At 35.9% G+C, this 14,352-nt stretch overlaps 1 protein-coding gene and 1 pseudogene across 8 annotated transcripts in view; both read right to left on the bottom strand.

The window, feature by feature from the left end:
* RNF24 (ring finger protein 24) overlaps positions 1–14,352 on the bottom strand; it is a 167,162-nt gene that overhangs the window by 31,901 nt on the left and 120,909 nt on the right. The window lies entirely within an intron of this gene.
* LOC143684465 (cyclin-dependent kinase 2-associated protein 1 pseudogene) lies at positions 8,822–9,160 on the bottom strand (annotated as a pseudogene).

Here is a 14,352-nt window from a genome sequence, read left to right as displayed (position 1 = left end):
AATATTATAAGTCTCTGATTTTACCTTCACCATAGTCATAAAAGTGGAGTCATACAATATCTATCCTTTCGTGTCTGGTTTATTTCACTCAGCATTATGTCCTCAAGGCTCATCCATCTTGTCATGTGCTTCAGGACATCATTTTGTCTTACTGCTGCATAATATTCCATTGTATGTATATACCACACTTTGGTAATTCACTCCTCTGTTGATGGGCATTTGGATTGTTTCCGTCTTTTGGTGACTGTGAATATACTGCTATGAGCATCGGCATGCAAATATCTGTTTGTGTCACTACTCTCAGCTCTTCTGGGTATATACCAAGTAGTGCTATTACTGGTTCATAGGGCAACTCAATATTTAGTTTCCCAACGAACCACAAAACTGTCTTCCATAGTGGCTGCGCCTTATACATTCTCACCAGCAATGCATAAGTGTCCCAATTTCTCCACATCCTCTCCAACATTTATAGTGTTCTATTTGTTTAACAGCAGTCATTCTTATAGGTATGAAGTGGTATCTCATTATAGTCTTGATCTGCATTTTCCTTATAGCTAATGAAAATGAGCATTTCTTCATGTGCTTTTGAGCCATCTGTATTTGCTCTTCAGAAAAATGCCTATTCATATCTTCAGTCCATTTTATAATTGGGTTGTTTGTTCTTTTGTTGTTGAGTTGTATGATTTCTTTATGTATACAGGCTACCAAACCTTTGCCTGATGTGTGATTTCCAAATATTTTCTCCCATTGAGTTGGCTGCCTCTTCAGCTTTTGACAAAGTCTTTTAAAGTGCAGAAGCATTTGATTTTAAGGCATTCCCATTTATCTTTTTTTTCTTTTGTTGCTTGTGCTTTGGGTATAAAGCTTAGGAAGCTACCTTCTGTCACTAGGTCTTGAAGATGTTTCCCTACATTTTCTTCTAGAAGCTTTATGGTACTTTCTGGTTCTTATATTTAGGTGTTTGATCCACTTTGAATTAATTTTTGTGTAGGGTGTCAGATAAGGGTCCTCTTTCATTCTCTTGGCTATTGATATCCAGTTTACCCTTGCACATTTATTAAAAAGACTATTTTGTCCAGTTCAGTGGTTTTGGGGGCCTTGTCAAAAATCAGTTGACCATAGATTTGATGGTCTATTTCTGCACTGTCGATTCAATTCCACTGGTCAATACTTCTATATTTCTGCCAGTACCATGCTGTTTTGACCTCCGTGGCTTTCTTACAAGTTTTAAAGTCAGGAAGTGTTAATCCTCCCACTTCATTCTTCTTTTTTAAAGATGCCTTTAGCTTTTCAGGGTCTCTTTTCCTTTCAGATGAATTTGGTAATTAGCTTTTCCAAGTCACCAAAGTAGCTTGTTGAGGAATTTTGATTGGTACAGTGTTGAATCTGTAGATCAATTTGGGGAGAACTGACAATTTAACTACAGTTAACCTTTCTATCCATGAGCAGGGAATATCTTTCTACCTACTTAGATCTTCTTTGATTTCTTTCAGCAGTGTTATGTAGTTGTCTGTGTACAAGTCCTTCATATTCCTAAGTACTTGATTCTTTTAGTTGCTACTTTGAATGGAATTTTTCCCTTAACTGACTCTTAGCTAGCTCATTGCTTGTGTATAGAAATGTTACTGATTTCTGCACATTAATTTTATATCCCACCACCTTGCTGGTTTTATTAGCTCAAGTAACTTTGTTGTAGATTTCTCAGGATTTTCCAAGTACAGTATCATGCCATCTGCAAATAATGAAAGTTTACTTCTTCCTTTTCTAACTTGTATGCCTTTTATTTCTTTGTCCTACCTGATTGCTCTGGCTAGAACTTCTAGCACAATGTTGAATAACAGTGGTGACAATGGGCATCCTTGTCTCGTTCCTGATCTTAGGCGGAAGGCTTTCATTCTCTCTCTCCATTGAGTATGATTCTGGCTATTGGTTTTTCATATATTCTTTATCATATTGAGGAAGTTACCTTTCATTCCTATCTTTTGAAGTGTTTTTATCAGAAAAGGATGCTGAATTTTGTCAAATGCTTTTTCAGGATCAAGATGATCATGTGACTTTTCCCTTTCAATTTGTTAATGTGCTATATTCCATTAATTGATTGTCTTGTGTTGAACCATCCTTGCATTCCTGGTATAAACCCCACTTGGTTGTGGTGTACAATTCTTTTAATGTGTTGTTGGATTTGATTTGTAGCATTTTGTTGAGAATTTTTGCATCTATGTTCATTACAGGGATTGGCCTGTAGTTTTCCTTTCTGATAGCATCTTTACCTGGTTTTGGTATTAAAATTATGTTAGCTTCATAAAATGAGTTAGGTAGTGTTCCTTTTTCCTCAATTTTTTGGAATAGTTCGAGCAGGACTGGTGTTAGTTCTTTTTGGAATGTCTGATAAAATTCTCCTGTGAAGCCATCTGGCCCTGGGTTTTTCTTTGTAGAAAGATTTTTGATGATCTGTTTACTTGTGATTGGTTTGTTGAGATCTTTTATTTCTTCCTGAGTCAGTGTAGCTTGTTTCAAGGAATTTGTCAGTTCCATCTAAGTTGTCTAGTTTGATGGTGAATAGTTGTTTGTAGTGTCCTATTATGATTTCTTTTATTTCTTCAGGGTCTGTGGTAACGCACACCTTCTCATTTCTGATTTATTTATATCCTCTCTCTTTTTGTCTTTGTCAGTATTGCTAGTGGCCCATCAATTTACTGATTTTCTCAAAGAACTAACTTTTGGTTTTATTGATTCTTTCTATTGCTCTTTTGTTCTCCCATTCATTTATCTCTGTATTAATCTTTGTTATTTCTCTTCTGTTTGCTTTGGGGTTAGTTTGCTGTTCTTTCTCAAGTTCTTCCAGGTGAGCAGTTAAGTCCTCGATTTTTACTCTTTCTTTTTTTTAATATAGGTATTTAGGGCAATAAATTTCCCTCTCAGCACAGCCTTTTGCTGCATCCCGTAAGTTCTGATATGTTGTATTCTCATTTTCGTTCATCTCCAGATAGCTATTAATATCTCTAGGAATATCTTCTTTGACCCATTGGTTGTTTGAGAGTGTGTTATTTAATCTCCACCAATTTGTTAATGTTCTTATTCTTTGGTGGTTGAGATCCAGCTTCATTCCATTATGACCAGAGAAAGTGCTGTTTTCAAGTTATAAAGACCTATTTTGTTCCCCAGCATATGTTCTATCCTGGAGAATGATCCATGAGCACTAGAAAAGAACGTATATCCTGTTTTTTGGGGGTATAATGACCTACATATGTCTGTTAGTCTAATTCATTTATAAAGTTGTTTAACTTCTCTATTTCTTTGTTGATTTTCTGACTGGTTGTTCTTTCTATAGAGGAGAGTGGTATAGAAGTCTCCCTACTATTAGTGTTGAAACATCCATCGCTCCCTTCAGTTTTGCCAATGTCTATTTCATGTACTTTGGAGCTCCTTGATTGGGAGCATAAACATTTATGATTGTTATTTCTTCCTGTTGAATTGTCCCTTTAATTAATATATAGTGTCCTTCTTTGCTTATGATGTCTTTACATTTAAAGTCTATTTTGTCTGATATTAATATAGCTACTCCTGCTTTCTTTTGGTTACAACTTGCATGGAACATCTTTTTCCATCACTTCATTTTCAATCTTTTTGTACTTTTGTATCTAAGATGAGTCTCCTGTAAGCAGCATATAGCTGGATTATATTTCTTTTTTTTTTTTTTTTTTTTTTTTTTTTAAAGGAAAGACAGAGAGAAGGAAGGAAGGATAGAAGGAAGGAAGGAAGGAAGAAAGGGAAACATCTCCAAACATTTTCTTGCTTTATTGTAATTTGTTTTTCCGTTTTTGTTACATGGGCTGGGGCCGGGAATCGAACCGGGGTCCTCCGGCATAGCAGGCAAGCACCTTGCCCGCTGAGCCACCGCGGCCCGCCCTGGATTATATTTCTTAATATAATTCAGATTCTGCCAATCTGAATCTTTTAATTGGTTAGTGTAGTCCATTTACATTCAAAGTTATTACTGAAAAGGCATTTCTTGAATCCACCATCTTATCTTTTGGATTTTATTTGTCAGATCTATATATTCTTTTCCCTTTCTCTTTTTATCCTTTAAGTTGCCCTTTACTGGTACTCTTCAATTCCTGTGCCCTCCTCCGGACTTCCCTCTCCTATCTTTTTCTTCTCAACTGGCAGAGTTCCCTTTAGTATTTCTTGTAGGGCTGGTCTCTTGTTGACAAATTCTTTCAGGATTTGTTTGTCTGTGAAAATTTTAATCTCTCCCTAAGTTTATTTATATATTTATTTACATGGGCAGGCACTGGGAAACTAACCCAGGTCTCTGGCATGGCAGGCGAGGACTCTGCCATTGAGCCACCATTGCCCTCTCCCTCCCTCAGTTTTGAAGGACAATTTGGCTGGGTACAAAATTCTTAGCTGGAAGTCTTTCTCTTTCAGGCTCTTTATTTTTTAATTTTTTAATTTTTTAATTTATTAATTAAAAAAATTAACAAGAAACAAACAAAACATTAAGATATCATTCCCTTCTACATATATAATCAGTAATTCTTAATATCATCACATAGTTGCATAGTCATCATTTCTTAGAACATTTGCATCGATTTAGAAAAAGAAATAAAAAGACAACAGAAAAAGAAATAAAACGATAAAAGAGAAAAAAAAGATTATACATACCATACCCCTTACCCCTTGCTTTCATTTATCATTAGCATTTCAAACTAAATTTATTTTAACATCTGTTCCCCTTATTATTTATTTTTATTCCATATGTTCTACTCTTCTGTTGATATGGTAGATAAAAGGAGCATCAGACACAAAATTTTCTCTTTCAGGATCTTAAATAGATCATACCACTGCCTTCTCACCTCCACGGTGCCAGATGAGTAGTGTGAATTCAATCTTATGTGGTTTCCCTTGTATGTAGTAGATTGTTATTCTCTTGCTGCTTTCAGGATTTTCTGCTTCTCTTCAACATTTGACAGACTAATTAGTATGTGTCTTGGGAAAGACCTATTTGGATTTATTCTATTTGGAGTTCACTGAGCTTCTTTAACTTGTGTATTTATGTTCTTTATAAGTGTTAGGAAGCTTTTCCCCATTATATCCTCAACTAATTTTCCTAGCCCTTTACTCCTCTCTTCTCCTTCTGGGACACCAATGATTCTTATGTTTATGTGCTTTGTTTTGTCCATCATTTCCCTGAGATTAAATTCAAAATTTTCCACCTTTTTTGTCATTTGCTATTTTGAGTATTCGAAATTAGTTGTCCTGTCCTCTAGTTTGCTTATTCTTTCTTCTGCTTTTTCAAATCTGCTGTTGTGTGTCTCTAGTATGTTTTTTATTTGGTCTACAGCATCTTTAATGTCTGTGGTATCTGCTATTTTCCTATTTATTCTTTCAAATTCCTCTTTATGCTCTTCTAGTGTCTTCATCTCCTTTATGTTATTTATTTTATTTAGTAAAGTTATGTGAAATCTTGTATTAGTTATTCCAACGTCTGTGTCTGCTCTGGTGTTTTAATTTGGTCGTTAGGCTGGGCTATATCTGTTTTCATCATTATATGCTTAACCTGGCATGCAAATATCTTCAACAAAAGTTCTTAGTTTTGATGAGGTCCCATTTATCTATTTTTTCTGTTGTTGTTTATGCTTTTGGTGTAAAATCCAAGAAACCACTGCCTAACAAAAGGTCTTGAAGATGCTTCCCGACATTTCTTTTAAAAGTCTGACAGTCCTTATATTAAGGTTTTTGATCCACTGTGAGTTGATTTTTGTATATGGGGTGAAGTAGAGGTCTTGTTTTTTTTTTTGCAAAGGTACATCCAGTTTTTCCAGCACCATCTGTTGAAGAGACTATCATTCTTTCCCAATTGCATGCTTTTTGCTCCCTTATCAAAAATCAGTTGACCATAAAAGGGAGGGCTGATTTCTGAGCTCTCAATTCTATTCCACTGGTCTATATGTGTGTAATTTTTCACTACCATGCTGTTTTAACTACTGTGGCTTTGTAATAAGTTTTTTTTTTTTAACTTTTTTTATTGTACAGTATAACATATATACAAAACAAAGAAATAAAAAAGCAATAGTTTTCAAAGCACTCTTCAAAAAGTGGTTACAGGATAGATCCCAGAATTTGTTATAGGCTACTGTACAATCCTCTCATATTTTTCCTTCTAGCTACTCCAGAATATAGGAGGCTAGAAGGCTTAAATACTTTTTTATCATCACAATAGACTTTCTTCCTTCTCTTTTTGTGTACAATAACATATATACAAAAAGCTATAAATTTCCAAGCACAGCACCACAATTAGTTGTAGAACATCTTTCAGACTTTGACATGGGTTACAATTTCACAATTTTAGGTTTTTACTTCTAGCTGCTCTAAAATACTGGAGACTAAAAGAGATATCAATTTAATGATTCAGCATTCATACTCATTTGTTAAGTCCCATCTTATATGTATAATTCCACCTTTGATCTTTCCGTACCTCTCCTTGGGATTGTTTGGGCTATGGCAATTCTAAATTTTTGATATTGGAAGGGTCTGTCACTAATATGGGGTAGGGAGGTGGAACTATCTGATGTTCTAGAGAGGCTGTGCTAGGTTTAAGGACTTACGGACCAGGGACCCATTTGGAGGTTGTAGGTTTCTGGCAAGTTACTCTAGTGCCTGGAACCCTTGTGGGATCTTATAAATTGCCTTAGGTGTTCTTTAGGATTGGCTGGAGTGGTCCTGGTTGGGAGTTGGCAGGTTATGATAGGTAGCAAGGTCTACGTGAAGCTTGCATAACAGTAGTCTGGAGGAGCCGCTTGACTCTATTTGAACTCTCTCTGCCACTGATACTTTATGTAATAAATTTTAAGATAGGGGAGTGCTAGTCCTCCAACCTCATTCTTCTTTTTCAAGATGACTTTAGGTATTCAGGGCTCCTTACCTTTTCATATAAATTTGATGACTGGCTTTTCCATTTCTGCAAAGAAGGTTGTTAGAATTGGGATTTGAATTTTTCTTGAATCTATAAATTGCTTCAGGTAGTATCGACATCTTAATGATATTTGGTCTTCCAGTCCACGAACAAAGAATATCATTCCATTTATTTAGGTCTTCTTTGATTTCTTTTAGCAATGTTTTGTAGTTTTCTGTGTTTAATTCCTTTACATCCTTGATTAGATTATTCTTAGATATTTGATTCTTATAGTTACTATTGTGAATAGAATTCTTCCCTTGATTTGTCCTTCTAATTCTTCAATGCTTACGTACAGAAACACTACTGAGTTTTGGGTGCTGATCTTATACCCCGTCACTTTGCTGAATTCATTCATTAGCTCTAGGAGCTTTGTTGTGGATTTTTTCAGGATTTTCTGTATATAGAATCATATCATCTGCAAATAGGAAAAGTTTTACTTCTTCCTTTCCAATTTGGATGCCTTTTATTTTCTTTCTTCCCTAATTTTTCTAGCAAGAACGTCTAGTATAATGTTGACTAACAGTGGTGATGGTGCTATTCTTGTTTTGTTTCTGGTCTCACAGGGAAAGCTTTCTGTCTTTCACCATTAAGTAAGATGCTAGCTGTGGGCTTTTCATTGATGCCCTTTATTACGTTGAGGAAGTTTCCTTCTATTCCTACTGTTCTAAGTGTTTTTTACAATAAATGGTGCTTTCGTCAAATGCCTTTTTTGCATCAATTGAAATGATCTTATGGTTCTTTTCCTTCAATTTGTTAATGTGGGTAGATTTCCTTATGTTGAACCAACCTTACATACCAGGGATAAATCCCACTTGATCACATGGTATATAATTCTTTTAATATGCTGTTGGATTCCGTTAGTTAGCTAGTATTTTGTTGAGGACTTTTGTATCTATAAGTGAGATTGATATGTAGTTTTCTTTTTTGTCTGTGGTATCTTTATCCAGCTTTGATATGAGGGTGATGGTGGCTTTGTAGAATGAGTTAGGTAGTATTTTCTCCTCTTCAAGTTTTTGGGAGACTTTGAGCAGAATTGGAGTTATGTCTTCTTGGAATGTTTGGTAGAATTCACCTGTGAAGCCATCTAGTCCTGGGCTTTTCTTCTTTTTTGGAAGTTCTTCTTCTTGTTGTTGTTGTTAATGAAAATAAGCTTTATTACATCAAGTAACAAATAGACAGTTTTAGTCTTTTTTTCCCAGACATTTTGATCATCTTACAGGAAACACAGAGCTGAAATCTACATTCAGTTTCAGCATGAAAAATTTCGGGGATCCTTGCTAGGTAAGATAGGTTGCTCTTTCTTCCACATTTATAACTCGTGCACTTTTTAATTGACTTCAAAGTCATGCAAATGTTTATATACAAAATAAATTATATTAAGCAGAATCTACACTGTATGCCAAACTATGATCAGCTACTAAGTAAAGTGTGCTGCAGTATTTACTAAAAACAGAATCCTTAAAGTTGAATTAGCATATAAAAAGGAACAAAGAACAATTTAGGTAACTTAAATATACTTAAGGAGAAGATCAAAGTGAGATACTGGTATTTTGGAGGCAGACTAAAGTTTGATGTAAGATAGGTACTTTGCCATGTTTTTTTTTTTAAATCAATGTTTAAGGAAAAAAATGTTAAAAACTGGGCAGTTCTTAACTATTTACACAAATCCTAACCAACCGCAAAATTTTTTCTCGAGCTTACAGTCTATAGGTTCAGAGCCTAGTAAACCATGGAAGGGAAATGGGTAGAAAAAAAACAAACTTAAAATTTTGAAAACAAGAGTTGCATCTGAACAGGGGAGATGAACTATAATTTTTCATCTTGTAAAAAGATAGAAAGCCTCAAAGCTAAAAAAGGTAACTAGGATCTGGCATTCCATTCTGTTTCAGACAAGCAGTCAGTCTTCTAGCCTGAATGATGCCTTGTTTTAGTCTCTCCATTGCACTTTTGCTCCTGTGTAGGTGGGTCTGATCTTCTTTCCCAATTCTTTAATGACGGCCAGCAGCTCAGTATATTTGCTTTGGGGTACCTGGCTCTTCCCGGTTCCCTGGGTGTAGCCAAGAGATGGCGGCCCATATTCACTTAACAAGTAGCAGTACTATGAGGACACTGCCATCTGGAAGAGTAAGAGTGGGCACTTCCAGTTGTATGGAGGGAGATGGTAGGCATATGTACATTCAAGTTTGGTTGGTAAGACATTCATGCAGACAGCAAGGTGCAGCACTGGGCCCACAGGGTTGGCAGTGAGGAGGTGCAGAGCCTGTGTCCCTGTGCCCATCCATGTGCCCGCTGGGCTACTGTGCACTTTTTATTGTTGATGGCTTGGGCTATCCCTCACCCTGCCACCCCCTGCAATATATCATGCATACATCAGTGGGTGGGGGTGGCCCTATTGGAAGGTTTTTGATTACTGATTCAATCTCTTACTAGTAATTGTTTTCCTGAGATCTATTTATTCTCGAGTCAATGTAGGTAGTTGGAGTGTTTCTAACAATTTGTCCATTTCATCTAGGTTACCTAATACTTCTAGTCCTTATTTTTTATTTTATTCTTTCTCCTTCTAGTCCTTTTTATATCAGTGAGGTCGGTAATAATGTCCTCCTTTTCATTTCTGATTTTCATTATTCTATCCTCTTGCTTTTTTAATTTGTCAGTCTAACTAAAGGTCTGTCGAAGTTATTTAAAGTTAGGACTGGGCATGGAAGGATACATAATGTAAATTTTTTATTACCTTTTTTTTTTTTAATGGGCACCGGGAATCGAACCCGGGTCTTTGACATGGCAGGAAAGAACTCTGCCCGCTGAGCCGCTGTGGCCCACCCTTTCATTAATTTTGATAATGAGAGAAGAACTGAGTATTTGCAGTGCAGTGCCTGGCACTGAATAGATGCTCACAACACATTGGTTGAATGTGTTCATATTTACTTTGCTTAGTAAGGAAACAAAGGATACAGTGAGGGTTAGTGCAAGGAGTAATATTGCCTGGATTTAAATCACAGGTTCCGTAATTTCTATTCTAACATTGGACAAATTACTTAACCTTACTTGCCTCATTTTCCTCACTATAAAATAACAATACTATTTACTTCTTGTGTTTGTGGTGAAGATTGAGACATCATTATCAGCTAAGTGCTCAAAATAGTGTCTGACCGAGAAAGAATTCAATAAACTCAGCTATTTTTTTATTTTCAACTTTTTATTGTATAGTATAACATATATACAAAGCAAAGAAATAAAAAAGCAATAGTTTTCAAAGCACTCTTCAACAAGAAGTTACAGGACAGATCCCAGAGTTTGTCATGGGCTACTGTACAATCCTCTCAGATTTTTCCTTCTAGCTGCTCCAGAATATAAGAGGTTAAAGGACGTAAATATTTTTTTATCATCACAATCAACTTTTCCTTCTTTTTTTAATGAAAAATAACATATATACAAAAAAAGCTGTAAATTTCCAAAGACAGCACCACGATTAGCTGTAGAACATATTTCAGAGTTTGACATGGGTTACAATTTCACAATTTTAGGTTTTTACTTCTAGCTGCTCTAAAATACTGGCGACTAAAAGAGATATCAATTTAATGATTCAGCATTCATATTCATTTGTTAAATCCTATCTTCTCTGTATAACTCCACCATCATCTTTAATATTTCCATCCCTCTCTTTAAGGGTGTTTGGGCTATGGCAATTCCAATATCAAAAATTCTGATATTGGAATGGTCTGTCCCAATATAGAATAGGGAGATGGAACTATCTGATGTTTTGGAGAGGCTGGACTAGGTTTCAGGATCTACCTGGACCAGGGACCCATTTGGAGGTTGTTATATAGAAGGCCCAAAGTCCACAGTCCATCAACATTCTTAATTTTAGATAATTTCATTATTCCCAGAGAAAGAAACCAATAAACACACCCTTGACAAATAGTAAATCTAAGCCTACTCTTCACTCTTGTCCCCACCCCCCATTATTTACCTCTGCTTTTGCTGTGGTAGTGCTGGTTTCCTTTTGAACATAGCTCATAGCATGCAACAGCAGTTTTCCCCTGTACCCTGGACTTAAACACTCTTTGAACAAGAATCATATCTTTGAAGTAATTCTTGAGAGAACTAATTCATATTTCTAGTGTTAATCAATGGGACATGTAGGTCTATACAACCCCTTTCAATCTTCTACATGTTCAATATGGTAATATTACTTATAGACCCACTAGAGAACCACCTTAACTCCTACCTATTCCCTTACATTGGAATTCAACCTCATTAGCTAACGGTTCACTCATCTCTAGCTTCTACGTATCTCTAAGTACCCTATCTTCTGTATTATAGGCTGATTATATCTTTATGCTGGTCATAAAAGTGGAATCATACAGTATCTATCCTTTTGTGTCTGGCTAATTTCACTCAGCCTTATGTCTACAAGGCTCATGCTTCAGGATGTCATTTTGTCTTATTGCTGCATAATATTCCATTTTACGTATATATCACATTTTGTTGATCCACTCTTCTGTTGATGGGCATTTAGTTTGTTTCCATCTTTTGGCAATTGTGAATAATGCTGCTACGGACACTGGTGTGCAAATGTCTGTTTGTGTCGTTGCTTTCAGCTCTTCTGTATATATACCAAGTAGTGCTATTGCTAGGTCATAGGGCAACTTGATATTAAGTTTCCTAAGGAACTGCCAAACAGTCTCCCATAGTGGCTACCATTATGCATTCCCACCAGCAGTGCATAAGTGTCTCAGTTTCTCCACACCCTTTGCAACATTTATAGTGTCCTGTTTAATAGCAGCCATTTTTTTTTTTAGAAATCATTCCATTCTACATATACAATCAGTAATTCTTAATATTATCACATAATTGCATATTCATCATTTCTTAGTACATTTGCATCGATTTAGAAAAAAATAAAAACACAACAGAAAAAGAAATAAAACGATAATAGAGAGAGAAAAAAAACTATACCTCACATGCAGCTTCATTCAATGTTTTAACATAATTACATTACAATTAGGTAGTATTGTGCTGTCCATTTCTGAGTTTTTGTATCCAGTCCTGTTGTACAGTCTGTATCCCTTCAGCTCCAATTACCCATTATCTTACCCTATTTCTATCTCCTGATGGTCTCTATTACCAATGACATATTCCAAGTTTATTCACTAATGTCGGTTCATATCAGTGAGACCATACAGTATTTGTCCTTTAGTTTTTGGCTAGACTCACTCAGCATAATGTTCTCTAGGTCCATCCATGTTATTACATCCTTCATAAGTTTATTCTGTCTTAAAGCTGCATAATATTCCATCGTATGTACATACCAGTTTGTTTAGCCACTCGTCTGTTGATGGACATTTTGGCTGTTTCCATCTCTTTGCAAATGTAAATAATGCTGCTATAAACATTGGTGTGCAGATGTCCGTTTGTGTCTTTGCCCTTAAGTACTCTGAGTAGATACATAGCAATGGTATTGCTGGGTCGTATGGCAATTCTATATTCAGCTTTTTGAGGAACCGATTTTGATGCCTTGTATTTCTTTTTCTTGCCTAATTGCTCTGGCTAGAACTTCCAACACAATGTTGAATAATAGTGGTGATAGTGGACATCCTTGTCTTGTTCCTGATCTTAGGGGGAAAGTTTTCAATTTTTCCCCACTGAGGATGATATTAGCTGTGGGTTTTTCATATATTCCCTTTATCATTTTAAGGAGGTTCCCTTGGATTCCTATCCTTTGAAGTGTTTTCAACAGGAAAGGATGTTGAATCTTGTCAAATGCCTTCTCTGCATCAATTGAGATGATCATGTGATTTTTCTGCTTTGATTTGTTGATATGGTGTATTACATTAATTGATTTTCTTATGTTGAACCATCCTTGCATACCTGGGATGAATCCTACTTGGTCATGATGTATAATTCTTTTAATGTGTTGCTGGATTCGATTTGCTAGAATTTTGTTGAGGATTTTTGTATCTATATTCATTAGAGGGACTGGTCTGTAGTTTTCTTTTTCTGTAATATCTTTGCCTGGTTTTGGTATGAGGGTGATGTTGGCTTCATAGAATGAATTAGGTGGCTTTCCCTCCACTTCGATTTTTTTGAAGAGTTTGAGCAGGGTTGGTACTAATTCTTTCTGGAATGTTTGAAAGAATTCACATGGGAAGCCGTTTGGTCCTGGACTTTTTTTTTTTTTTTCTTTTTTTTTCTTTTTTTTTTAACGGACAGAAAAAAAAAAGAAATTAACACAACATTTAGAAATCATACCGTTCTACATATGCACTCAGTAATTCTTAACATCATCACATAGATGCATGATCATCGTTTCTTAGTACATTTGCATCAGTTTAGAGGAACTAGCAACACAACAGAAAAAGATATAAAATGTTAATATAAAGAAAAGAAATAAAAGTAGTAATAATAGTAAAAAACAGCAACAACAAACAAACCAACAAGCAAACAAAAACAAAAAAAACCCTATAGCTCAGATGCAGCTTCATTCAGTGTTTTAACATGATTACTTTACAATTAGGTATTATTGTGCTGTCCATTTTTGAGTTTTTGTATCTAGTCCTGTTGCACAGTCTGTATCCCTTCAGCTCCAATTACCCATTATCTTACCCTGTTTCTAACTCCTGCTGGTCTCTGTTACCAATGACATATTCCAAGTTTATTCTTGAATGTCGGTTCACATCAGTGGGACCATACAGTATTTGTCCTTTAGTTTTTGGCTAGACTCACTCAGCATAATGTTCTCTAGGTCCATCCATGTTATTACATCCTTCATAAGTTTATTCTGTCTTAAAGCTGCATAATATTCCATCGTATGTACATACCACAGTTTGTTTAGCCACTCGTCTGTTGATGGACATTTTGGCTTTTCCATCTCTTTGCAATTGTAAATAACGCTGCTATAAACATTGGTGTGCAAATGTCCGTTTGTGTCTTTGCCCTTAAGTCCTTTGAGTAGATACCTAGCAATGGTATTGCTGGGTCGTATGGCAATTCTATATTCAGCTTTTTGAGGAACCGCCAAACTGCCTTCCACAGTGGTTGCACCCTTTGACATTCCCACCAACAGTGGATAAGTGTGCCTCTTTCTCCGCATCCTCTCCAGCACTTGTCATTTTCTGTTTTGTTGATAATGGCCATTCTGGTGGGTGTGAGATGATATCTCATTGTGGTTTTGATTTGCATTTCCCTAATGGCCAGGGACATTGAGCATCTCTTCATGTGCCTCTTGGCCATCCGTATTTCCTCTCTGGTAGGTGTCTGTTCAAGTCTTTTTCCCATTTTGTAATTGGGTTGGCTGTCTTTTTGTTGTTGAGTTGGACAATCTCTTTATAAATTCTGGATACTAGACCATTTCCAAATATTGTCTCCCATTGTGTAGGCTGTCTTTCTAC

This window comes from Tamandua tetradactyla, chromosome 1 (assembly GCF_023851605.1).
Source record: "Tamandua tetradactyla isolate mTamTet1 chromosome 1, mTamTet1.pri, whole genome shotgun sequence".
Classification (NCBI taxonomy): Eukaryota; Metazoa; Chordata; class Mammalia; order Pilosa; family Myrmecophagidae; genus Tamandua; species Tamandua tetradactyla.
The sequence above is the reverse complement of the archived record's forward strand: the minus strand, read 5'-3'. Positions and strand labels throughout refer to the sequence as shown.